The sequence below is a fragment of the Vidua macroura genome, chromosome 3 (genome assembly GCF_024509145.1).
Source record: "Vidua macroura isolate BioBank_ID:100142 chromosome 3, ASM2450914v1, whole genome shotgun sequence".
NCBI lineage: Eukaryota > Metazoa > Chordata > Aves > Passeriformes > Viduidae > Vidua > Vidua macroura.
In genome coordinates, this window is record NC_071573.1 from 78,487,207 (window position 1) to 78,512,759 (window position 25,553).

General features: G+C 42.2%; 1 protein-coding gene across 1 annotated transcript in view; it reads left to right on the forward strand.

Annotated features, from left to right (window-relative positions):
* The window catches only part of BACH2 (BTB domain and CNC homolog 2), a 180,241-nt gene that overhangs the window by 84,759 nt on the left and 69,929 nt on the right, over positions 1–25,553 (forward strand). Inside the window, exon 4 of the mRNA XM_053974383.1 lies at positions 18,276–18,426. The gene's annotated coding sequence lies outside the window, so the exon portion shown is untranslated. The remainder of the gene's footprint in view (positions 1–18,275; positions 18,427–25,553) is intronic.

The following is a 25,553-nucleotide window of genomic DNA, read 5'->3' on the forward strand; positions in this document are numbered from 1 at the left end:
TGATTTTTGAGATCATCCTAGTGATGAGTGAGTCTCAATGAAAAGGGCCCTATTTCAGGTCACAAATCAGTTGCATTGTATATGGCATTGAGAATGTGTTTGCATTTAGAATAAATAACATAATCCTAGAAAACTTTGAGATGTACACCAAAAAAACCTTATTATGCTATTTATACTGTTCATTTTGAAAGCATAATCTATTCAGGTATGTTTGTGACCTAAAATTTTGTAAGTTTTATTTCTTTTTATATTGCCTTAATTTTCCTGGTGCTGCAGGTTGTGAGAAGTATGATATGAGACGTATTTGTGACATAAGTGCATTTCTCTTGAAATGGCCTCTGGTAACATGGTTGCTTGAGAGAGCAGTGGTGGGACAGTTGATGACTTAGAGTTCAAATCACTTAGTTAAGCATATTTATTATATAGGCTGCTCACATTCCTCAGCCCCTTGCAGAATGTTCCCCACAGGTGACATTTTCTGTACATATACTACGTATAAAATACATATTTTTTTTAAATGTTAATCCTGTCACCAAGTCCTTCAAACACTGAGGTTGAGTCAGTTTTTTGGCATAGGTTTCATTTCTGTGAGTCTTTACTCTGTACAGTCAACTGACACACCTGGGTCACTCTCCAGCTGAGGTTGTGCTGGACAGGAATCTTTGGCTCGGCTCTGCCTGCAGTTGTCTGCCAGCTACAGTAACTGCTGTTTTGTTCTTGTTCTGTGCTTGCTGGACCTGTGCGGTGCTCAGCCCAGTTCTGCATGGGTGAAGTTGAATGAGATGAAAAAAGGACTGGTTACTGTCAGTGATGGGACATTTCAGCTGTGGCAAATGTGCAGAGAACAAGTGGGGGAATTGTTTAAAGGAAATTAGGGCTTTGAAAAGTCCGAAGTCAAACAGTTTCCCAATTAGAAATTTAAAACAAGGCCTAATGTTTGTTTTCAGCAGCCTATTAATGGTTCATCTGCTTCTGGAACTTAAATCCTAACCTAAGCCACCACTGGTTTCATGGAACTGTAAAATAATTAGGAAGCATACAAGCAGAGTTGTTTAGGTTGAAAAGTACCTTCAAGATCATCAAGTCCAACTGCTAACCCAGCACTGCAAGTCTACCACTAAGACATATCCCTAAGTGCCACATCTACATGGCTTTTAAAAGTGGGTTGGGTCCCCACTCCTGGAGGTGTGGGGACCCAACCACTTCCCTGGACAGCGTGTTCAATGCTTGACAATTGCTTTCTGAGAAGAAATTTTTCCTAATGTCCAATGTAAATCTCTCCTGGAGCAACTTGAGGTCACTTCCTCTGATCTTGTCTCCTGGGAGAAGAGACCAACCCCCACCTGGCTACAGCCTCCTTTCAGGCAGTTGTGGAAAGCAGTAAGGTCCTCCCTGAGCCTTCTTTTCTCCAGGCTAAACAAACCCAGCTCCATCAGCTGCTCCTCATCAGACTTGTGCTCCAGACCTCTCACCAGTTTCATTGCCCTTCTCTGGACACGCTCCAGCACCTCAATGTCCTTCTTGTGGTGAGATGCCCAAACCTGAACACAGGATCTGAGGTGTGGCTTCACCAGTGCGGAGTACAGATGGATGATTGCTGCCTTAGTCCTGTTGGCCTCACTTTCAGCATGGGAAGCAGGATTCTGGCTCCTGGGAGGGCGATGAGCATTTCTGGTCCTTTCTCGCAGGCTCTGCTGCACTTGTTCGCAGGAAGCCCCGCTGTCACTTGGGCTGTCACTTGGGATGATGCCACTGTAGAGGTGCCCATAAACCCCAGAGGCTGTTTCAAGGGGAACAGTTTCTCCATCACTATTAGTAATGGATTTTCATCCAGTTTATGTCATGATGTTTGCATTGCTCTGGCACCAGGAGCTAGAGCTATGCATTCATTTAATTTACCCCAGGGTAGTTGCTACTGATTTGGTTCAAACCTGGTGTTGCAGTCTGCGTGCTGAGGCAATCTCAGTGACACCAGTTCCTTGAAGGATTGACTATTCCAGTGTGGTTTTCTGCCTCATGTCTTGCCAGTTTAACTGTATTAGTCTGTTTAATGGTGCCAGAAGGCCACATATTTGCTCTCCGTGAAGCCTCAAACAGTAGATGCATGATTTTAAATAGTTAAATAAACGTTAATTATGATTCACAAATAGTTTTTCCCCAACTATTAAGTAATATCAAATACTGAATTTTTCAGTCAGTAATTGTTTTTCCAGCTGCTGAGTGGGACCAAGTATTCAATATTTTTTACAGAGTTATTTTTGCAGCTGCTTGGCTGCTTTAAGCATAAAAATCCTATGTTATTTTGTAGGGCTTGACAGCCTTGGATGCACAGTGGGCACAAAAACCTGTGGTGGGAGTGGAATGATTACAGTCTTCTGATGCACCTTGGTTAGCTGTGGATAGTTTGGGCTGCATCCAGATAAGCTGAAAATAGCATATTGAGCACTTTCAAAAGTTTGTGGTTTTGCAACATTTTCTCACAAAAATGTGAAGTCTTTTTCTTTCTCACCGTGTGAGTTATTACACATGTGGAAATTAGTTATTTTTTCCTTTTCAAGATCTTGAGAAGTCTGTGAGGGATTCAGCCAGTGTGAATTATTTCATGAAATAGTGGTTTGACTTGTTACACCTCCTTGCAAATAGTATAATGCCAAAGGATTTTGTCTTAGAAGTGCATATTATGTGCTTTACGCAGAAAGATCTTTAAAAATGTTAAAATATCAATTAAGGCACAAGTCATGATGATAGTGAAAGAGTCATTGTTTTCACCCACCGTGACGACTACCCTGGTAGTGAGCACATGGCTCATATTTTCCCAGTGATTCATTAGCCAAGCCAGTAAAACATCCTAGGCAGTCTGATGCTGTGGCTTACTGGTAGCTGTTCTTCAGATGATTGTTCATGTCGACATGATGCATAGCAGTGTCAGAACATTCACTTTGGAACTTACCTTTTTTGTGCATTCCTTTTCTCTGGTGTTCCCACCAGATCTGCTCTGCTGCCTCACAGCACTGCTGTTCACATAAGCAGTTGCTGTAACTCTGTGAAGCTACGAAGAAGAATCTCCTTCTGAATATCACTGGTGGGTTTTGATGAAGCCACAATCATGAGCACAAGGTGCACAAAGGACACAACACTGAGTGCTAGGGAGAGGATGCCTAGCACTGAGCACTAGGGGGAGGATCGTGTTGGTAGGGGAGGAGACCAAACTGTGAAGGGTAAATTCTGTCTGATGTTCAGTTGTGTTGGTTTTTTACGCCAAAACAGAACAGAAGCAGGATCAAAAGCCTTCACAAAGCAGAAGTGTGAGTGTAATGAAACGTAGTGACTAGACAAAATTAAAAAAAAAAAAGAAGTTCATTGTAGAACCCACCAAACTTAAATTTCAAAGCCCCAGAAGAAGAGGTGATCTGTCAGCCACCCAGCTTGGACTGGGCACCCAACTGGAACTCATGGTCTGGGTTCAGTTCCCTGCCTCAGTCACAGGTTTCCTGTGTGTTCTCAGGCAACCTCCTTCATCTGCCCCATGACTGACTTCCTCATTTGTGCAGTGATCATCTTCCTTACGTTCATTGTGAGGACAGAGCCTACTGATATTGCTGAAAGATGTGGATGTTGTGATGGGAAAAGCCATCCTGGAGACCAGAGCAAAAGGGGTCTGCTTCCTCACAGGACAGTCACCCATGCTGCTTGCATTTCTGTGTTAAAGAGTTAAGGAAATTATTTCCAGATCTCAAAAGGGTTGATTTTTTTCTTTCCAAGTCTTTCAGTCCTAATTTTTTTTTTGTGGAGTTTGGCTGCCCCAGTGCAGCAGCAGGCATTTGGAATATTCCCTGTCTCTCACCTTGCTCCTCTCAGTCTGTCTGCTTATGGCTTTGAATCACTCCTGTCTGCTCAATATGCACGCCCGGCACAACCCAAGGGGATCAGAAACACCACTTCTGCCCTCTCCCAACTTACCTGGAGATCTCCTCACATGTAAATATGGTTGTTTGTAAGAAAGAAACCGAAGAGTGCTTGAGACTGGTTGGAGGGGTACCAAAAGTGAGCCTAGCAGCTGAGGAAGGTGGTGCGAGCCAGTGGAATGTCACACTCATGGACTCCTGCCAAGGTGTGCACTGGCACAGTGCGGCTGCTAAGGATGCCCACATAGCTCATCACCACCACTGGCCTTCAGCCCCTCTGCTCCTCCACTCAGACACTGAGAAGCAAAAATATTCATTTAAGGGGTTTTTATATACTCTCACTCGGTGCTGATGCTAATTCTGAGTAAGGAATCATAAATGACAAGTCACACGCCTTTTGATGTGCCCTTTTATCTCCTTTGGGTTGGTAGTTAAACTTTTAAGTGTGAGGACTTCTCAGAACACGAAAACCAATGTCTTGTTCCTTCCAAGGCTGGTCAGCTCAGAGTCCCTTGCCATGAGAAAACACAGATGGTTTTAGATGCAGTGCTGTCAACACTAGGTGTCCTCTCTCTGCCTTCAGTGCTTGTCCCTTTTCTCAACTGGTGAAACTGGAAAGTCAGTCTGCTTGCAGCTCTAAAGGACTAGTGCCTGAAAACACAGCAACTGCTCAGTTGTCCATTGCGGTTTCAACCCCTTGCCCGAGCTACCAATAATGAGTTATTGAGCTAATTCAGTTTTATACAGAAGTGATCTTCATCTTGAAAATCAGGAAGACTATTTAACGCAGTGTAATTGACTTCAGCTGTAAGATTCAATGCACTTATCTAGGGTTACAGTTCAATAAAATCTAATTGTGCTGAGAGCAACAGGAATTACAGAAACACCTGGGGATTGTTTTGTGCCTTTCCTGTGAATAAGGTATGCTGAATGTCTTCTGATCCTTATGGTTTGGGTTATACTGCTGCTTGATCTGCCCATTGGTGGGAACAGCTTAAGGTGACCCCAGTTGGTGTGGGGAGGTGAAGCCAAGCAGGTGAAATGATGGGTGGCCTTCTTCAGTGAGCTCTCTGTGTGCCTGGCCAGAGTCAGGCTGGGGGAGCGGGAAGTAAGCAATGTCTGGTTTCATTATGATGGTGATGATAAGAGGATCCATGAGGTATGTGAGATTAAAAGCCCTATAATATTGCAGGCAAAGTCATCCACAGAGGACGAGGCCTGAAATCAGCTCAGTGCCTAAACATTCTTTTCTCTTGCCTCACGCAGTGTAGAAATAAATCAGGGAAAACAAGTATTTATTCTTTATTTCCTCTCACTATTCACCAAGTAGGAAGCTGTGTAAAGCCAATTGCTACATGGAAACGTTCGCTGGCCATCGTGCATTGGCTTTATGACTGTGTGATGCAATTGTAGAGAGCCTTTTTGCCCAAGTATTAATGAGCTTTTCATCAGCCCCTCTTAATAAATGGGAAAGCATTAGATTTAGTTTTTCACTTGCAGAGCTTCAGGCAAAAGTGCAAACTTTTTAGTGGGATGAGGACACTGGCACAGGTAGTGAGTAATTTGGGATGATGGCAGAGCAGATGGTGTGGCAAGTGTCCTTGTGACACATGAGATGCAAAATTGTTATTCTCTTGTAGAGAGACATCCCAAACATCAATCTTTGGTCCAAACATAAGGTTGTGTAATTAGGAGTGCTTACCTAAAACCATGGTTATTTTCTCCATTATTTCTCCCAGTTATTAATTATCCTGTTGCAAGCAGGAAAGGAAAAATGTGCTTTCAGACTAAAGTAACAGATTTGGCTGGTTCCAGTACTCTGACTTCATGAGCAATAAAATATATAATATTGCTTGCTACAGCACATGCTGTACTAATCATTCTCTGTGCAACTGCCTACTTTTTATATCATTTTAAGCAAATGCTATGAGAAGTAATAAAACAAGATAATAATGGCAGAATGGGTGGGTTTCATCATGCAAGTTAAAAACAAAGCAAAAAAGACCTCCATCTCCAAAAGTCATAAGAACTGTAGAAAGAGGCTCTTTTTGCCTGACAAAGTTAACCTGTAATTATTGAGTGCAGAGAACATCTTTCTTACAGGAACAAGCAGTGAGAATGGCTCATGCAGGATGTCCCTGAATCTGCTGCACTCACATTTTAAGAGGAGAAAAGAGAGATTGGAAAGAAAATAATTTTCTTTTCTGGTTATGGAGTTGGCTTTGCTTGTGGCATAATGATTGCTGGTTCTTACTACTGCTTTGGGTGATCGTTAACCGGGATGGTGAAAATACTGATGTTAAACTTCTGTTTTCAGATGGCATGAAACTGAAGAAGAAATTCATATCATGCCTAAGGTTTCAGTTGAGTTGAACTGTCAGGGAGAACTAGATAGACATTTGAACATAGTCTTTGCTGTTTTGGTTAACTTTATGAGGTGATAAACCCTATTTCGCTTTGTTTCCCACGCCTTTATTTTTTAATCAGGACATTCAACAGTTGGTGCAAAATTAAATTAAAAGGAAATACAGGGGCACTTCAAAATGTGTCCACTTTACATGCATCAAAGTATTAATGTAAGCTTGGGCACGACCTGCTGGTATGCAGCAGCAGACGGCAAATGGTTTGTTAGTATTGGCAATGCTCTCACAAAGCCAAATACAATTCTTACGCTTGCTGGCTTGACAGTCCAAAGTGCTTTTCATTCCTATCCAGTTTTTTTCTGCTTCCTCTGTCTTCATATTGTCACCCTTGAACCTTAGAATAGTAAAATGAACTTCAAAGAGTTTATGAAAGTTACAGTTGAAAACGTGTGTTATCTTCTGTCAGGCAGATGAAACCAGTGCTAAGTCCAGTCTCTTCTCAAATCTGGCCAAAATCATGTTTCACCTGCATTTGGGGAGTGTTGCAGTCCATTCCTCTCTAAAATACCTGAAGTTGATAAAAGCGTTGTTCAGAAAAATACAAGATTCCCCAAGATGTTGCAAGGTTGATGCTACTCATTGGATTCTGTGCTGAGCAGAGCTAAATCTATATGCTTCTGGACATTATTTCTCAAACACAGTTGAGATTTCATCTTGTTTAATATTGTCTTAGGTTTGTTTCATAAGTGTAGCCATGCAGTAATTTCTTACTTCAAAGAAATTACTTGCCTGAAGATTTTTTTAAAAACTTTCATTTAAATCCAATTCCACTCCATTCAAAAGAGTACAATTTTTGCAGATATGTCTGATATTAGTTTCATGTTCAACTATCTACCACAGTTAGGGAAATATAATTTAACATAATCTTCAGCCAGTAGATCATTTTCTTTTCCCTTTTTACATCATTTGTTTTATCATTTCTTCTTCTCCACAGGTTTGGATTTTGTCTATCTTCTTGTTTTAACATCTGATGTTGTATTACTCTCAGTACCAAGTATTTAGATGGGTCCTCTTCCATCTTCTCCAAAGCATACCAAGGTTCTCCTCCTGTCTCATGCCTTGTATTTAAGAATTAGTGGCATGATGTGTAATCCATGAGTTACTGATACATGCTGAGAGTTGTGCTTCCAGCAGTGCTGGTGATATACTCCAGCTACTGGTAGGTGCTCAGTGTGCAGCACTGGGCTGGAGTCACTGCCAGATGAAATACAAAAATTCAGCATCATATCAGCAACATGGTTCCAGTGGAGTAGTTTAGGTCTAAAGGTAAAAGCTAATATAGTATAGACATGGCCATTAATTTCTCACCCCTCCAAGGGCCTTAAGACCATGTATACACATTATTAAAACTATTGAATGTTTCCAGTACTGTCCCCTTAATCTATAAATTATTGGTCCATTTAACAGAGCTCTGCATACAGCCCCAGCTAAAACACCTGGCTGGTACCCATTGATCCTGGTCCTCCTGCCACAGTCATCTCCTCTTCATTTACTTGCTAATGGAGTAGCCTGCTCTTTCTGTTATAGTCTCACATTGTTTCTCTAATTGGCTTCTTCTTTCTTTTGTCGTAATGATTTTGCTATTCCCAGGCAGATTCTCTGGCAGAGAACTCACAGTATGGCAGTCTAACATCACCCTTATCCTGGTAGTAGCAGCCACTCTGTTTTGTGTCACCTTGTCTTCAGAAAACACCACTAGAGGCAGTTGCAACCCCACTTGATCTTCCCCTGTGTAGAAGATGTGAAAATACCTAATGAATCATTCTGGGGAGGTGTGACCTGCAGGATGCAGACGCGTGGGAGCGTTTATTTGTTGCAAGCATTAGAAGGGGAATTGCTCCGTTATCTGAGTACCCATGTCAAAAGGTGGGAAATCAGCAGGCTCTGAAGTTTCACTATACCTTGATTCTACTCCTATCTGTCTCTTCCTGGAAGGTAGTTAATTTTGGAAACGCACAAAAAGAGGAGAAAAGCAGCATGTAAATTCTCAGGATTTCCTTTGGGGGAGAGATCCCGCAGGGGAAGGAGGGAACTCTTTTAATAATCTTTGCAGCATTTAATCCCAAGAAAGTGAAATAAAATCAGCGCTTCCACTGAGAGTTGGCAGCGGATTTTTTCTGTAACAAGACCAGTTCTTTGAGTACAGTCTGATTAAGACTGTATCGAGTTGATTGAGGAGAGCAAAATCTGGTTTTGACAGATGTTTCCCATGATCTGAAGAATACAAACACTCCTGCAAGATGACAGACGGCTTGTTTACATAAGAAATCTTTTTTTTTTCTTAATTAAAAAAAAAAACAAAAAACAAAAACATACAAACACAAAGCAACATTTGGATCAGTCATTCTGATCAAGGCAGCATCAATTATTACACTGTAAAGGGAACTGATGACTCAACTTAGGCACAGCGCTGCGGCGATCTCCGATTTTCGGTTTCATAACAGATTCTTTTCAGGAATGCTTTTCATTCATACCTGATGTTTAAATGTGTCTCTAGCAGTGTGTATCACTTTGTGATGGGGATGTGAGAGACTGGTGTCAGCGTGCTCCAAGTGGTTGGGCAGAATTTGGGAGGCATTCCTGTACCTTGGTGGGATGCCCGGTGGGAGAAGGGTCCTCTGACATATCGCATTGTGCACTCATACCTGCACATCGCCAGTGTTGTTACCATGGTAAATTTTATAGATAAGTTCACATCAGTAAAATTGAAAAGCACTTTGATTCAGAAAGTGAAATGTTTTGATGAGATCCCATGCTTAGTAATTCCAGCGAGTGCGCTTGTTAAAGCAGGTGAGTCAGAAATGGAAATGCAAAGCATTTCTCTGAACAGTGGCCGGAAATTAGCTTTGAAAACTGAAACACAGCCCCAGCCGCAGTTTTATCTATTTACCTAACAATTTTAGATCTGTGAAAATCCCTTTGTCTTTGGGATACATTTTGATTCCTCTCTTGTAGTGCTGGTGCGATCCTTAAGCTGGATAATCAGCCAGGACTGTGAGGACCATCTTGGTGTGTCTGACTTTTTTGGTTTAAAAAATTGCGTGTTGTGTTAGCGGCTTCATTGCCTCTGGTGCTGCCATATTCTGTCATGGCTTGCGGTGCAATTTGGTGGAAATATAAGTCAGGATGGGATGCTGTAGTATTTGAGTTAATGTAACACTGAGGAAGAAAACCAGGGGAATTGAGTGGAGTCACTCAGCTGCTTATTACCCAATGCGTAAGTTGTGTGTGTAGATATATATATAGAGATAGATATAGATAGATAGAGATAGAGATAGATATAGATATAGATATAGATATAGATATAGATATAGATATAGATAGATATGTATGTATGTATGTAGGTATATATATAGCACTTGGGGCTATCTGACTGTTCTGACACAAAATCTCCTCGGTTTGGGGCTGGCTGCTACCCAGCTTAGCATGGAGAGGCTTCAGTGGTCACAAGCTCCTCTGTTTGTCAGGACATAGTCCTCCATCTGTAGGGAGAGGGCAGAAGGGGATCATGAGTGTTTTCATGTTAGTAGTCGTTGTCTTGTTGTGAAAAATCTTTAAAATCAGCGTATTGAGTGATAGATAGCAACACTCTTTTCCTCATCCTGCACCTTTCTTCTCTACTGACATCTTGGTACCTCTTGCTTATCCTTGCTGGAAGCTTTGAACTTGTCACTCAGCCTTAGACAGCGTAGGGACTGACTGCTTTTCTGGCAGCTGTAGTGTGGTCTGAGGCCCATCAATGTAAATCATGGTGGAGGAGGACAAAGTAATAGATGTGTTTAAAGGACTTGTAATTCCCACGGCAAGGCTGGTAAAGTAGAGCTCATTTCAAAGAGAAGGCGGTTTGGTGATTTTTCTTAATTACTGTTTACCTAAATAAATAAATAATGCATATTCATGGCTTTAACTAGAGTAAGTTGCGTTGAAATGTTTACCTCTCCCGAGGATAGTTATTAAGGGTGGGGTGTGGGGTGCAGCAATTAATAATAAAACATTTAGATGAGATTACAGAATGTTCTGATCGGAATAGTAAACATTATGCTAGAAATAAAAGCAAATAAACAAAGCTGTCTTGAATTAAAAAAAAATACTATGCTATCTGAAGAATCATGCTGAACAGAAGCAATTTGGGTGAAGGGGCCATACCCTTGGAGTTCTTCAGTATCACAGGGAGGCTTCTCCAGTCTAAAAAGCATCCCTGTGGAAGAAAGCCCCTCATTCCCAGTCTGGAAAAAAGATGATACAAATATTGCTGTCCACACAGGTTAGTGCGGCAGATATAACACCTGTCAGCACCACTTTGAGGCTGGGGTCCATTGATTCTTTAACAGTGCAACGGAGAGCATTTCACCTGCTTATATCACTAGTAAATAAAACCTTCATTGGTATTATGAACCTCCTCCCTCCTCATTTTGCCATTCCTTTGAACGAAATTCTTTGCTCAGCTGAGAGTTTGAAATTTGGACTCATCCTTTCATATCTTGTGGCTGTGGTTCCTTATCTGGTTAATCAGATCAAAGAGAGCCAGTGATGTGTTCAAAGATTCTTGTGACAGCTGTGTACCATTAGGCTGAATGATTAAAAAACCCCCATAACTGTAGTTTAGCGCAGTAAATACAGATTGGTCTTTCAGTTTAACATACAGTTGCAAGCAAACTGAGCCTTTGACAGAAGACCTGCTGCTTTAACTCTATGCAGAAAAAGCTGGTTTGCCCTGAGCCCCACCTGCCTCCAGCTGTTTTGGGTCAGCAGAGGAGTGTGGTCGAGCAATGGGTGTATCTGTCCTGTTGCATTAGGCTGGGGATTAAAAAGAAAACGGGATGGGCTGAAAGTAGGTAGGGAGCATCAAGGTAGCCTGTGGGGACTCAAAGCTCCTTGTGCAGCTGGGGTGGGCTGTCTTTTCTCATCGAGCTGTCCCTTTGCAAGCTGCTGTCCTTTCTGGGCTGTTTCCTAACTTGGACATCTTTTGGGCGTGAAGGCTTCCAGACCCCCTCATCTAGACCAAATTGGTCCCCTCTAAAGTAGCTTCACAAGTGCTAGGATGCTTGCTGGCACCTAGCACACCCGGCGTGCTGCTGGCATGTCTCCTGGACTCCCTATCATCTAGAAACCAAAAAGCAGCTTCTCTTTGACTGGAAGTGTGGTCTGACTGCTAGCTGTGGTGGAGTCTTTGCTCGTGTCAATCACTAGTGCGAGTCCCTGGCTGTTCTCTGAAACAGAGCAACGCGTTGAGGAACAAGCACTGGCGGGTTGGCTGTCTTGTTCCCAGCACAGGCAGAGGGAATGTGCCACTGACTTTGGTGCTTGTGAGGCATCTTCACAGCTGTTTTCTTCTGGCTGATAAATTTCCCTCAACCACATTTTGCTTCTCACTTCAATGGATAAACCTTTTCCATGACCCATCTGCCTGCTCTGCAGGATCTGTGAGTGGTGTCTGTATCCCAGAAGATAAGGATGTTAATAGTGGCACAAGGTGTCCTGTTGGTCCATTTCCCCTGTAGTAGAGTGGTGTGGTTTTATAAACATGGTGCATTTTTCCTATTGGAAGAATCATTCTGGGCTACAGACAAGATTTCTCTGGAGCAGAAATACCCATTTCCATCTTCACCTTCTTTTTCCTAAGGGTCTCTGGGAGTTCCAGCTGCATGCCTTCTGGCAAAGCCAGCAGCAGCAAGGCTGCCAGAGCCTCGTGCAGGGTTTTGCAGGTTAAGAACATGTTGCACACACGGAGTGTACAGCACAGTAAACCTGATATCAGCTCACAACTAATTATCTCTGTATAAAAATTCCCCTGCTCACCGTTTTGCCGTTAGAGGCTCACTGGTAAGATTTATGACTCTGGCTAGAATGAAGTACCATTTCCTTTTTCTCAGCATTACTGTGCGTGGTCTCTCTGGCTTTTCTTGTTAAAAAGACCTGAGTTCACCCAAGAAGGAACATATTTTTGAACCTCTTTCCCATCACCATTCTCCTTTTCTCTTTTTTATATTTTTAACAACCACTGAAGATCACCCACAAAACAATTTCATGTCTTTTGACTTTTCCCTGCTTGGAGTGAAGGTGGAGACAGAGAAGATAAGAGGCAGCTCCTTCAGGGGAGATGCAGCATTTGCCCACTTTCAGCCCTACTACAGTTTGCACAGGCAAGATGTGTACATCCATCAACATGGGCTCCCTCTTCATAGTTTGGTGAGCAACCATTGTGTCCAGGATTTATATGAGCTAAAGGATAATTTCCTCACTTCATGCTGTAACATGGGGGACCACCTGTACAGCTGGAGAAAAAACTGTTTCTCCTGCCCTTATGTTGCACGCGTATGTCCTCATTTGACAGGATGATGAAAATGAGACCACTGACTGAACTTTCTGAACTTGCAAGTGTATGGCTGGCTTCATCCTAAATCACCTTAAAATTAGTTTGTGTGACACTGCAAGGCAGTTGGGAGTTTTCCTGAGTGCAGAGGGAAAAAAGGGAGCAATGTTGAGCTGCTGCCATCTCTTCCCAGTTGCAGTTAGATGTAGTTATTTTTGTATTAGAGCTTGGAGGAAAACCGGTAGAGATGCCAGATAAACCTCCCCAAAACAAACATTTGTGTTAATACTTAAATATTGTTCATCTTTCACAGCATTCACTTATCTGTTTCCCACATGCTGAACCTTATGGGAAGTTTTTGTGGTTGACTGGCCTGTTCTTTCATTCTGTATGTTAACTGTTTTCTCAATTTGCAATTTTTAAAAGAAATCAGCAGTAAAAGTCTGACTGTGATAATCATTCCACATGGGAACATCTTTTTGCATGACAGGGGTGTGGTTTTGGGGGTTACATGTGTTGGGTCAGGAGTCTTGGAGCATTAACCCAGTGAGCTGTGGCATTTCATGATGACCTGGGAAGCATTCTTATCCAAGACAACCAGCGCTGGCTAGTCTGGTATCATCTTCCAAACATGCTGGACTAAGAGGTAGCAGTTTCATCCTCATCACTGAACCATCTCATTTTCTCCTGTTCACATGTGTGTTAACCATAATTTCCAGCCTTTAAGGGGAAATAAGCTAGGTATCTGAATTTTCATCAGATCTGACACAAAGTATTAGGCTGTGGCTTTTGCTGTCTATTGGTTTTACTGCGTAGGACATAAATATTCAGCTCGTGTCATCGGATAAGGTTGCTGGGGAGGGGGTTTTTCTCACAGAATATATTAACTTTCCTTTCACACCTAGCCATTCTTTCATGAGTCATAACCCCAAGACAAAATAAAATTTTCGATGGTGGCTTTAAGTCAAGTATATTCCAACAAGAAAATCACTCAGGTTTTACATAAAAAGATTTACAAGTTCCTGTGGCAGTACTCTTGAACTGCAGCCTTATGCCTTCTAGCCACAGACCTAACTGCAACCAGAGGATGAGGAAGGGTGGAAAATTCCCCTGTGCACATTCCCCAGTTTCTCTGAAGGTTTTCTGTTTAAGCCTGGTTGGTTTTGTTAGGTGCAGCTAGTGAAAATCCAGTTTTCTGACTCTGGAGCACTCCAGGGTAGCAGCAGCTGCCTTCCCCTGCAGCCAGTCAGCCAGCAATGGTTGTCTTGAAGCTTCTCCTGGTGACTTCAGTCACAGTTTCTAGCTAGGGTGGTTCCTCACATAGTTTTGTTATTATCTGAGGGAATCACTCCATCTCATATCCTTTGACTGTTGACACACTTCACCCAGATAGGGATGCACTGCAGAGCTGGTCCTCACAGCCCTGGGATGGGTGGGTACCTCCCTGTTTGTGGTCCACACCTCCTTGGTTGTGTTGGTTTTCTGCATCTCACCTCTGGACACTGGGAAAGAAGCTGCTGTGCCCTTCTGACTCCTGTTTTGGCTGCTTCTGGTTAAACAGTGCATGTGGGAACAAGCAGGAGTGATAGATGAGCATGTTCTTTCCCTTTGGAAGAATTACACAGGTTATTATGAGGAAATTAGGTGCACTGAGGGTGAAGCAGACCATGTCTCTTTTGTGACATAGGTATCGATATCATCTTGGGTTTAATTTACAGATCTCAGGGAAAGATCATGCATTAGATGTCAGGAGCACTGCAAATGCCTTCTCAGCCTCAGGCGACCCTTCAAGCTACAAATGTTCCAGTGAAGCTATTTCAACCAGAAGGAAATTACACGCAAAACGTAAGGAAAACACGTTTGCTGATCTGTGATGGTATTGCATGTAACAAAGCAGGGTCCTTGACTTCACTGGGATCAATTTGCGTAAGTAGCATCATTGCAGTCCACCAGGTGAGGCACTGCTTCAGAAAACACCAGCTCTATTTGCACACCTGTGCTCACCTCTCCTGGCTCACAGGTGCTCAGCGTTCCTTAAATATTTTTTCCTCCTGTCCACATCTGAGAGAAGCTCACCAACTGGTCTCCTTGTGTGGGTCATTTTACTTAGCCCTCATTTTACCCACCTATCTGAACATCAGGATAAACAACCCCCTGTGTATTTGTTGCATTTGTTGATTTCTTGCTCACTTCCCTCATGGCCCACCCAGCATCTCCAGTTTTCTTGGGCATGATTGCACAATTTTCTGTGTCTGAAACATCTTTCATGATAAGTGGAGTAATACCCAGGTACATTCATCATGCCCTTCTCAATTCACCTTTCTTGGTTTGTTTGTTGCAAACAGAAGAACTTGCCAGTTTTCCACTTTAAGCATTAAAGCCCTGTTAAAAACAAAACCTCTCCTTTGAAAACTCTCTCTGTATAACAGAAATCCAAACTGGAAAGAGTTTATTGAAGCAAAAGGTTTTCAACTTCATGCATTCTTCTGCCAGTTAGAGTGTCTTGGTGTGTCTTCCTTTACATTTGCATTCCTCAATGATAATTTCAGCTGCCAGGCAATACTGGAAGCCATCGGAAAGGGGGAGAAAAAAGGTAACCTGGTTCAAAAATGTACAAAAGGTTATTAAATAATATAAGATTTTTTTTTTTTTAAATCAAGCAGATTTACAAAGTGCAGTTGGAAGTATTGTTATTTTTCTAGATTTCTTTGCAAGCTGTTAAGGCAGATGCTTCTTTTGAGAATAAATATAAGGTTTTCTTGCAACCTCCAAGACTGCAGGAGCTGGTTCTTCAAGCTGGTGTAGGACAGTGATTTTGTGGCCTCTCATGACCCTGTTAAGTGATGGCCCACATGTGCAGGTCTGTGCTGAGAGCTGAGACCTTGATGTGAGCAAGCCTTGGAGCAGAGAGTACATCTTATCCTGCCTAAGATCCAGCTCTTCCTAATGCTGTAAACCTGGCTGATCAGCCTGTTAAACTGCTGAACTTCCTCTTCAGTAGGTGCACCATTAGCTCTTCATGGGAATTCAGTTTTTATGTATTCCTGTAAGTTTGCAGCTGTAGTAACAGCTTTGCCTTTAATAATTTGTCTGTTTCAGGAAAAGTCTTTTGTCAGATGGAAAGCATGAAGAAGCCCTCGTGCTGAGCATAGGCAGGGGTTAAGTTTCATTCTACCCTAAGCTGACCCCTGGGCAGAGAGATTCCTGCTTTAGTCTTTTAGATCATGTGTAAAACCTGATGCTGGCTGGATCATCCTGCATAGGGCAAGAATATCTGGGGAACATGGGGAGAGGTATGGAGTGAGACATTTGCAGAAGGGAATGAAATGTTTGGGATGCAGCCTCATGCTTTCTACAGCAGTGAACATCAATCAGACCTTCTCAGAAAAGCTTCAGTGGTGCTGAAAGTCTGCTTTTCCCCCTCTCCCACCCTCCGTGCCCCCTTTTTTTCTCTTGTTTCTCTATTCCCAACTTCTGTTTATTCTCTTTTTCCACTGATATGCCATGGCATGTGCAATTTTTGCTCAGGAAACTAAGTTATCCTTGAAAATACAGAGACTTTGGCCATTGAGTAAGCAGCAGTTATTTTTGTTCTACCAGTGATTTATGACTGAACAGACTTAGAGTTTATATTTTTAGGTTTATAGGCAATTTAAATAATGTATATTTGTGACCATAAATATTTGGTACTCTTACAGTCTGTCAATGAATGTTATGCCCAATCGGAAAAACCTGTATAAACTGAAGAGACACAAGCTTTGTGTTCCTAGCACAGCCTCGTAATTCTTTTCAAGTACCTAATTAGGTAATCCTTAAAGGTAGCAAGAATTTGAGCATCTGTTGGTAAACCATCTAGAAGGGTGCCATCCAGAGGAAATAACCTGCTTTCCATAAGTGAACCAATTTTCCACAAGACTTGTAGTAAAATGCAGTAGGATCACTGCTCAGGAAATATTGAACTTTTTTTACCAGGAGCAGCATACTTAGAAAAATAACCACCAATTCTCTCTCATTTGCACTGCATTTTGGTTTTATTTTTCCCTCCACTTTTTTATGGAGTCATAAACAGGCATTAGTCATAATATATAGACATAGCAGACATCTCTTGAGAAACCAGAATTTTTTACTGACAAGTTAATTTTGCATGTTTTTAAAAAATAAGACTAGATTTTTAAAAGATCTAAACTTTAGGGGTTTATTTTCCTCTTCCTCACCTCCCCCTTTATCTAGCTTTAGTTTGTGGTAATTCTGCAGACGCAGCCTTTGCAGTGATCCTGTGAAGACAGATACATGCCACTGCTTGTACTGCTGCTGTCCCCTTCTGTTCAAAAGAAAACCATCTTCCTTTCCACTCCCACTTGCCAACTTCACTCAAGTAAATAGTAGTTAAGCATTCCAATGTTTTTTTTCCAGGAAAACAGTAAAGTGCTGGGCACTGGCAAGTTGAAAACCTCAACTTGAGAACCCCTGTAGCTTACAGCTAATTACTTCTCCTTCCACAAGTATTTCCTCCTCAACCACTTCAGAGTGTGACTGCTTCCTTGATAGATGGGGGAAGCCTTTTCCAGAGTCTGGGATTGGGATTGTGCTCACTGTGGGATCTGGGCTGTGTGGTGATGCTGGGACTTGGCTGCTGGGGGTTTCAGCCCCCCCCCCCAGCCCCTTGGCCCCAGCTCTGCTCTCACCAGCCTTCCCCATGCCAGAGTGCCTCCCCTCCAGGGACTGAGCCCTGAGCCCCTTGCAGAGAGGTGACAGCACAGTGAATTTTCTGTGGGTAGATGAACATTTCATTCTCTCTCCAATTTTCTTTTGACATGGACTGGCATGACAGGTAGCTTTGCTTTAGGGTGGCTGCAGGGTTACAACACGCATCGCATCAACCCAGGGATACCAAATTACACTGATGGTGTTTCTTCTCTGAAGCTCACCAGCATAAAGGAGAAACAAAGGAACAAATTTTGTGTTCCTAACCTAAATTCCTTGATAAAATCAATGCAAAGCTTTGACAAAAGCCAGTGTTAATTATTATTTAAGGCCTACTAGATAAATTTGCTGGTTTTGTTATAACTCCTTTCTGATGTGATGTGCAGTTTCATAGAATCACAGGGTGATTTAGGTTGAGCTTTAAAGCTTATCTGGTTCCAACCCATCTGCCCTGGGAAGGGACAACTATCACTAGACCAGATTGCTCAAAGCCCAATCCAGCCTTGGCCTAGAACACTTCTAGGGATGGAGCATCCACAGCTTCTCTGTGCAACCTGCTCCAGTGCCTCACCACCATCACAGCAAAGAATTCCTTTGTATGTATGCATAACAATGCACATACCTGTGGTGTGATGTGGTAGAATAGTCACAGAAATATTAGTTTGTCTGTTCAGTAATTCTTTTCAGGGGCCTCATACTATACAAATGAAAGGAAAACATGGTCTTTGTAGGAAGGTATCTGCAACTTAAAGCTTTGAGGAAGTGTGAAATGGCTATAAAGTAATTGTCACGTTTGGCATAAAGATCTTCTATATTAAAGAAAAAAAGATGACCCAACATGTTTTGTAGAATCAGAAGGAAAAAAGAAAGAGGTGTTTGTAAAGATTCAGTGCTTGATTCTTTTTCATTCTTGCCTTTATTTTATTTTAGGTTGCTCCAACTGAGGTGCCAGAACACTGCCCTACAGAACTTTGGAGGGTTACTTCTTAATGGATTGCTGCAGCCTTTTAATTTCTCCATTGATCCTGTTCCCTGCATCGTGAGAACATTTCAGCCAGCACAGAACCTAGAAAAGTTACATGTAAGTCATGATTCCAATTCCTTTCTATTTAAAGAAAAAAAAAAAAAAAAATCTTGGGAAGGCAAGGTAGAGGCAGTAAATATCACACTTTAGAAAAACACCGTAAAAGCTGTAATTCAACTGCAAACATTAGGTGGTGAATAAATTGTTATTGAGGTAGTTACTTGCTTTTTTAACCTAAATAGTGATTGTCATTTTGACGGCTTTTCTAAGTGTTCTGCTACTAGGGTAAACCATAGTGAGAAGTACTTAAAATAGCTCTGTTCGCCCCATTGCTCTAACTGCGCTTTGTTTTTCTCTGCAACGGGCTGCGTGTGTGTACACTTACCTCGGTGTTCTCTCCCAAAGCTGCACGTGCTCCACATGAGTTTGGAGGCCATCATCTGCCCAACAGGACTGCAGGCACCCTTCTATTTGTCCCATGATAAAATCTATATGCTTCTCCTTTCGGGTTCCTGGAGTATTTCCCTTGGAGGAGCCCTGGTGCTGCTTCATCCTTCAGCCTCCTGCTCCAAAAGACTCTGTAAGCATCAGAAGTATCTTCACGGCTACCTCCAGCTCCTTCCAGGTGGAATCAGTGCTCCACCTGACTGTAGGAGGGTAAAGAAAGCTGTGCATAGATCTACTAGGGACAGATTGAGGGGACTGCAGATCCCTTCCTAACTTCTCAGCTGGAGTAGTAGTCCCCTGTGCTTGTTGTGCTTTGATATTTCACCCAAGATGGGGAGCAGCTTATGATCTTGTGCACGTATTTCATCCCTGACCTCACAATGACTGAGTCTTCCTCTGAAACATTCCATAGCACAGCCTGGCATAGAATCAGTGGGGAGAAACCGGTCTGACCCTTTGCAGTTTGTCAGCAGTTCTAACCCCAATTCTGGTTTCTGAGGTAGAAGAAGCTTCTGGACCACTACAAGGATGGCATGGATGTGATGGTCTGTGCTCTGTGGAGGGTGGGACACCCCAGAGCTGGCAAGTTTGGGGAAAGGCTTGAGCACAACTTATTTTAATCAATTTTTAAAACAAAACCAAATCACTTTGTGGTTAAGAGGTTTTTATCTTTGGGATGCTGTTATAGAGCAGCTTGGCAAAAGGAGGTAATACAAAATTGTGGTTCACAGTGTGGCACTGTGCACGTTACCAGCCTTGTTTGTTCACTGCAGGAACAAATGCATATGATGCAGTTTAGTCAGAACAGGTCAGTGAAGCAGACCACACCTTACTGGTCAGTTTTTCTTGAATGCTTACTAATACCATTTTTAATATTTGGAACTGATCTGTATGTAATACTATTCCTGAAAAAAATATGAGTTTTTTGGAACCTAAGCATTTACATTAGAAATATACCTTTATTTGAAGCACTTTATTTGCTTATGTGACTTTAAGAGTTTTACTAAAAAAAAGAAAAGTCTACTGCAAAAGGAGGATTGTGTTTTTTAATGTATATAGAAATTCAGTTTTTAAAGAGAGGAATTTTTTTTTCTGGTGTGATGAGTATCAGCAAAAACAATGGTGAAGTCGTAGGCAGTGGAGAAAGTCTGAGTAGTAACAGAATTCACTGTCAAAGAGGCCTTACAAGGTGTGAGTTTGATTTCATTTTCCAAAAAAGGGAGAGTGTTGCCATTTCCTTAAGGGTCTGGCAGTCTCTGGTGCAGTTATTAATCAAATCCCCCTTAGCAAGAATCGTCTGACTACAGGAAAATTTTGGATCTGGCTTGAAATTTGTTTTTAGTGCTTGTCTTAGGGAAGAAGACTTGAAAATATGAGTTGTAACAGCTAGGCAAGTGGAAAAAGCTTGTTTTTCATTAGTCCTACTTAGCACTATTCCCATGATGTTTGAAAGCCTTATTCACAGTTTTTTGCAGGCTTTTCTTATGATATTTGAAAAGCTTATCATTAGGCATCTTGCAAATTCACTATTTAAAACACATCTAGATGAACTAACTTCAAAAATATCATCCTTACTGGGAGACTTGAAAAAGCAGACAAAAATGGGAAAGAAAAAAACCTCTCTCATTCTAATAAATGCATGGGAAGTTTTCTCTTGCTTTTTGCTGTGCAACAAATAATCAGACATCTCCTTTTCAAGAAACAAAATCGTGTCTGAGGACCAAATGAACTTGAAAACCAGTATGAGGATATAAGAGCCATTATCAAATCTGTGCCTTTCCTTTTTTTTTTTTTTTCTTTCTTCTTTCTCTTTTAACTGTGGTTATGTGCTTGAGCTATGCATCATTTTTAAAACATGGTGTGTACTCTAGCTCCTAGAAAACCCATGCATCACCTGACAGGCTGTTGGCTGGGGTTGCACCCGTCGTGTGTGCAGATCCACGCCGGCACAGGGAGACATGAGAGCAAGCTGCCCATTGCTTATTTGATTTCTCTGTTTCCCATTGTCTGGCTGGTTTTGATGACAGACTCTGCTTGCAACAATTACCTCGTTATAGCAATTTCCATAGAAAGAAGCAGACTTTCACTTGTTAATTAGCCCTGCTGGAAAGAGCAGTTGCACAAGGTTGACCCAGCTGTAACAACCATATTCTTGTTGCTTTTCCCAGGGTGCAGTGGGATAAATAAGTATGCCTTTCCCCCCTTCCATTTATTATATTGTTTCTATAATACTACTAGGATGCTGATGGATAAAATCTCTATTAAAATAGTACTTACTGATGTGTAGGTTCAAAGCAGAATGTCCCTTGCTTGTTCTGATGGAGCATATTGCAAAACCCTGTTATGTGCCAAGGTAGTAAAGAAAAACCCATTTCTCCAGGTTCTCTGTGAATTAATCCTGGGTAGGTTAGACTGAGGGTGTTGTAATGTGGGAGTACAGCAGTCAGGGAGAAGCTGTGCTCTCTGCTAAGAGGCTCTCTCCATTTGTTATCCCAAACAGTCAGGAATGACAGAGAATGCACAGAGCTGTGTCTTGGAGCAGCTGCTGGGGCAGGGCTGCTGGCATCCAAGTGGAGACAGGTGACTATTCCTAGCAGTATCCATACTCTCACATTTCTCATTTTGTTTTAGCTTTGTGTGTTTTCCTTTAAAAGCAGCAAAAATAACATCCCAATCAATGTCCTTCTGCATCTCGTAAAAAGAAGGACCTGGTGGTTGGTACTGCTTATCCAATGTTGTGAATTCAGCAAGGGCCCATAAGTGGTTTAAACAGGATAAAAAAATAAGGCAACCCGAAATTCATAAAGTTCTGTCCAGAAATGTTATATTTGCTAAGTATGAGTTCTTCAGAGTATTTAAAAAAAAATTAGAAAAATTTCTTGAAATCTATCCTATGCCCATCTCTAGGCAGATGTAAATAATGTAAAATTTTAAATATGCAGATATTGGTGGTTAAACGTCTGTCACCCGCCTACCACCACAGCCTTGGAAAAATGTAATTTTTTTTTTAATCTGTGCTTAAAGGTCAGATAACAGAATTCAGAACAAAAGCAGATTTCTGAAGGCAAAATTGAATCACTTTGGATATTGACTTACCAAACACTCCTAACCATCGGTAGCAAACCCTCTTCTCAAGTGCCAAGACCATACCTGAGGACATTGACAGGTTTACCTTACTGGATGAGAGATGTGGCCGTGTCTGCATTTCGTGATTTTTCTTGTACATTTTCCTGTTGTTGTGCTGTTTTCATAGGGGCGAAGGCACTTTCTTACCCATTTTATGGTACTGGCGTATCAGGACTTTGTACCTCGTGCCACCAGTGTGTGGAATGTCTCCTGCCTCGGGGACCTTCACAACCTCCCATGGCATCCGGTCCATCGACCACTGCTAGCAGCTCTGTGTCAATCCCTCGATGTGATCAGGTGCTTCTCAGCACTGTCAGTGCCTCCGTACCTCAGCCAGGCTGGTGGCCAGGGACAGCTTTCGATACAAACACATCTGCTGACTAAATATTACTTTATTTCTATGGGACGATGTGTCTGTATATATAAAAATGAAACATATATATTTATAAAAGTTTATATATGTTTATGAAACATGTATATTTATATATAAAATATATAAAAATATATATTTATATATATTATAAAACTTATATTTATATGTAAGTATATGATTTTTAAAATAAAATATGTATCTAGACGAATATATGTCCTGAAAAGTGCTGGTGTGGCTTCAGGCAGGATGCCTGCACATGCACACGTGTGTGGGTGGTGAGCCAGTGTCTCTTCCTGGAGGTTTCTGCCCAAGCCCCCGGTGTTGGAGACATCCCCATCCAGGCAGACGCGGTGACTGCGGGCTGTGGCTGGGAGGAACTCTTGTCGTGTTTCGCTGTTAACAGCAGCAGAGGACAGCAGAGTTTGATGCAGTGTCGTGTGCCATCTGAACCCCAATGACTCTGACACCTCTCGCCTTGCTGCCATTGAGCGCAGGTTTGTTTGTCCGTCACCCCAGCGGTGCCACGGGCTGCGTGGGCACGCAGCATCATTGATCTGTTTACTCGCCGTTCCCCATGTGGCCGCCGTGTTGTGGTGAGGACTTTTATTTTTTACTGTGGCAGGTGACAGCACGGGGGTGTGTGTGTGTGTGTGTGTGTGTGAGCCCAAGAGACTGAGTCACAGCCCTCCCTCCACCCAGGGCCAGCAGCACTTCCCCTTTCCCGGTGGGGTGAGATGCCAGCCCATCTCCACAGGTCATCTTACCAGCCTGTACATTGCGTTTTTTTGGTTTTTTGCAGAAAAGCCTGAGAGATGGTGGCAGCAAGACCAACTTTCTCTGTAACCCAAACCAGTGAAAAGTAAAATCCATCTCACCACATCAGTTTTGTTTTCACTGCTGGCTCAACCTCTCCTCTCCCTCTGGCAGAGCCCTGCACAGTCATTCAGTGCCCGGCTTGGGGGTGGTGTGGTTGTTAGCTCAGTGGTGTATGACCCATTTATTTTCATAACACTTAGATACCCGCGCTTCTGCAGCATTCAGCACACAGGTCCTGCGACCTAAATCCTCGGCAGAAAAGTGCACACCCGATTCCAGCGGCGTGCGTGGAGAGCAGCCGGCTCTGCCCTTGCCTTGTCAGGAGCTGCAGGAAGGTGGTGTGCTTTTGGGTCTAGCAGGCAATAGATGAGCGAGGTCAGGTAAAGGTACATTTTTCTGGAGCCAGCACTTTGCCTTCGATCATTTAGTTAAGTATTGATTGCTAGCTGGTAGGACATGTTTCCTGTTACGATGTACAAAGAGTTGAGATGTAAAAGCGTTGTATTGGATTGTTTTCCTCGCTATAATAACCTGCACTTTCCGCGACAGCAAGATGATTAATGGTACAAAATTGTTCACTCTCAACATCTCCAGACATGGCATCACCCTCGTGTTGGGTCTGGTCTTAAGATGGACCTTTTTCCCTTTATTTCTTTTTTACTCAGTTAGTTGAATTCGTTTTCTGCGGGATTTCAGATGATAATTAGGTTTATGCTTGTGTTACTTTCTGTAAAATGGAAAGAATCGAGCATAGGACAAACAGGAGAGTAAACTGGCATCGCAGTAGACCTGAGAGTTTTAGGTATAAAATTAAACAGTAATTTGCAAAGTGACTTCAAGTAAAGTGGATTTAAACACAATGAAATCATCCTTGACAGCAATTTGTTTGAAGTTCTTCTACTGTTATGAGTGTAAAGGGATTTTTTTTTTAAATTGCCAGTTTCTGGGTAGAGTATTCAGCATAATTTCTCAGGTAAGTGAAGCATTAACTCCTTGTACCTCAGTAGTTTGGGCAGTGGGGGAAGAAACTGAGAGTTAGCGGGAAGCACCTTCTCTCCTTCATCATTTGAAAAGTCAGTGGTCAGCTAACTTAGAGAAGGACTTTACCAGGGACACTGGTACTGAAAATCCAGCAGAATCCTGGACAGTAGATAGGCACAGCATGTGAAAAGTTGTCTTCAATGTTTCAGAATATAATGGCACTCTAGATATAAACTGGAAAAAAAGTAACAGCAACTAGCTAGTTTGCATTCCTTGTTCAGATGAGCCATGAGTTTTGCAGCTTTTACATTTATATACTTTTGCTGTAGGTGTTGGAAGTGTGGGTGGCCACGAAAAAGCAGTGGTTACAATAAGATTTTCCATTTATTGCCCTTTGTGTACAACTAAAAATAAGATTCAAATGCTTCAGCATTTGTGGAGCAAGCATAATAGTTCTCTGAGCTCTGATGACTGGCTTGCCTGCAGCTTCAGCTCTGTCTGGTGGGTGAGTCCCAGGTTTTAATGCTTGTAAATCGGTCTGTGTTGGAAGGAGAGTCAGAGCTTACTTGTGGTGTGGTCTGGCTGTGTTAATTCATCAACTTTCTGGAAAAAAAAAAGAAAAAGTAGTTAGGCTTAGTACATAAGTTAAAGGTGGTGATGAAAGAATTTTGGAAACAGAATTGTTCTGCTGCCTGGAAAAAGCAGCTTTGGAGAGGACTGAAAGATCTTTAAAGTCAAAACTTTCAAAACTTCATTGGTGTACCTTGAATTGTTGATCCAGAACTTCATCTTCTGGCAAAGAAAAAGCAAAGGAGGAAAAAAAAACAAAAGAAATCTACATAAATCTGCTGAGCTTGAGAAACAAATTCTCAGGGTTAACTTTTGGCAGATAAAATCTTTTTGGCTTGCTTTTTTAGGGTGACTGTTGAAATACACTATGTGATGCTTTTCCAGGTAGTTGCACTGGTTAGGAATCCACTAAACCAGTTGCGGTATCTTGAACTACTAAATGTGTTCTGACCACATTAATTGATATGTCAGCTTGTGGCCAAGAGAAATATTAAAGAGAGATGTCAGTATATGCAGGGAAATTCATAACTTCATGGTGTCAGCTTTGGTGCTGTCCCAGCTTCACTCATTAAGTAGCTGTGGCATTTCCAGAGAATGAGTGTGCCTGTGCGTGTCAGGCTTCTCAGTCTGATGTCATTCTTGTGATGGATGAGAGGAGAGAACATCTATCCTAGAGCTACAGGACCCGAGGTAGAAGCTAAAAACTTGCTCTCTGCTTAAGCATCACTGCTGTCTTGTCGCTTCGTGACCTTCCCAGCTTTGCCAGGCTTTGCAGGGTAGCAGAGGTGTTGGTCTTGAGAACTGGGCTTTATAAGACAATAGGTTTTCACTCTGACTAACACCACGTGGTACAGAGGATGTGGGGTGCTGG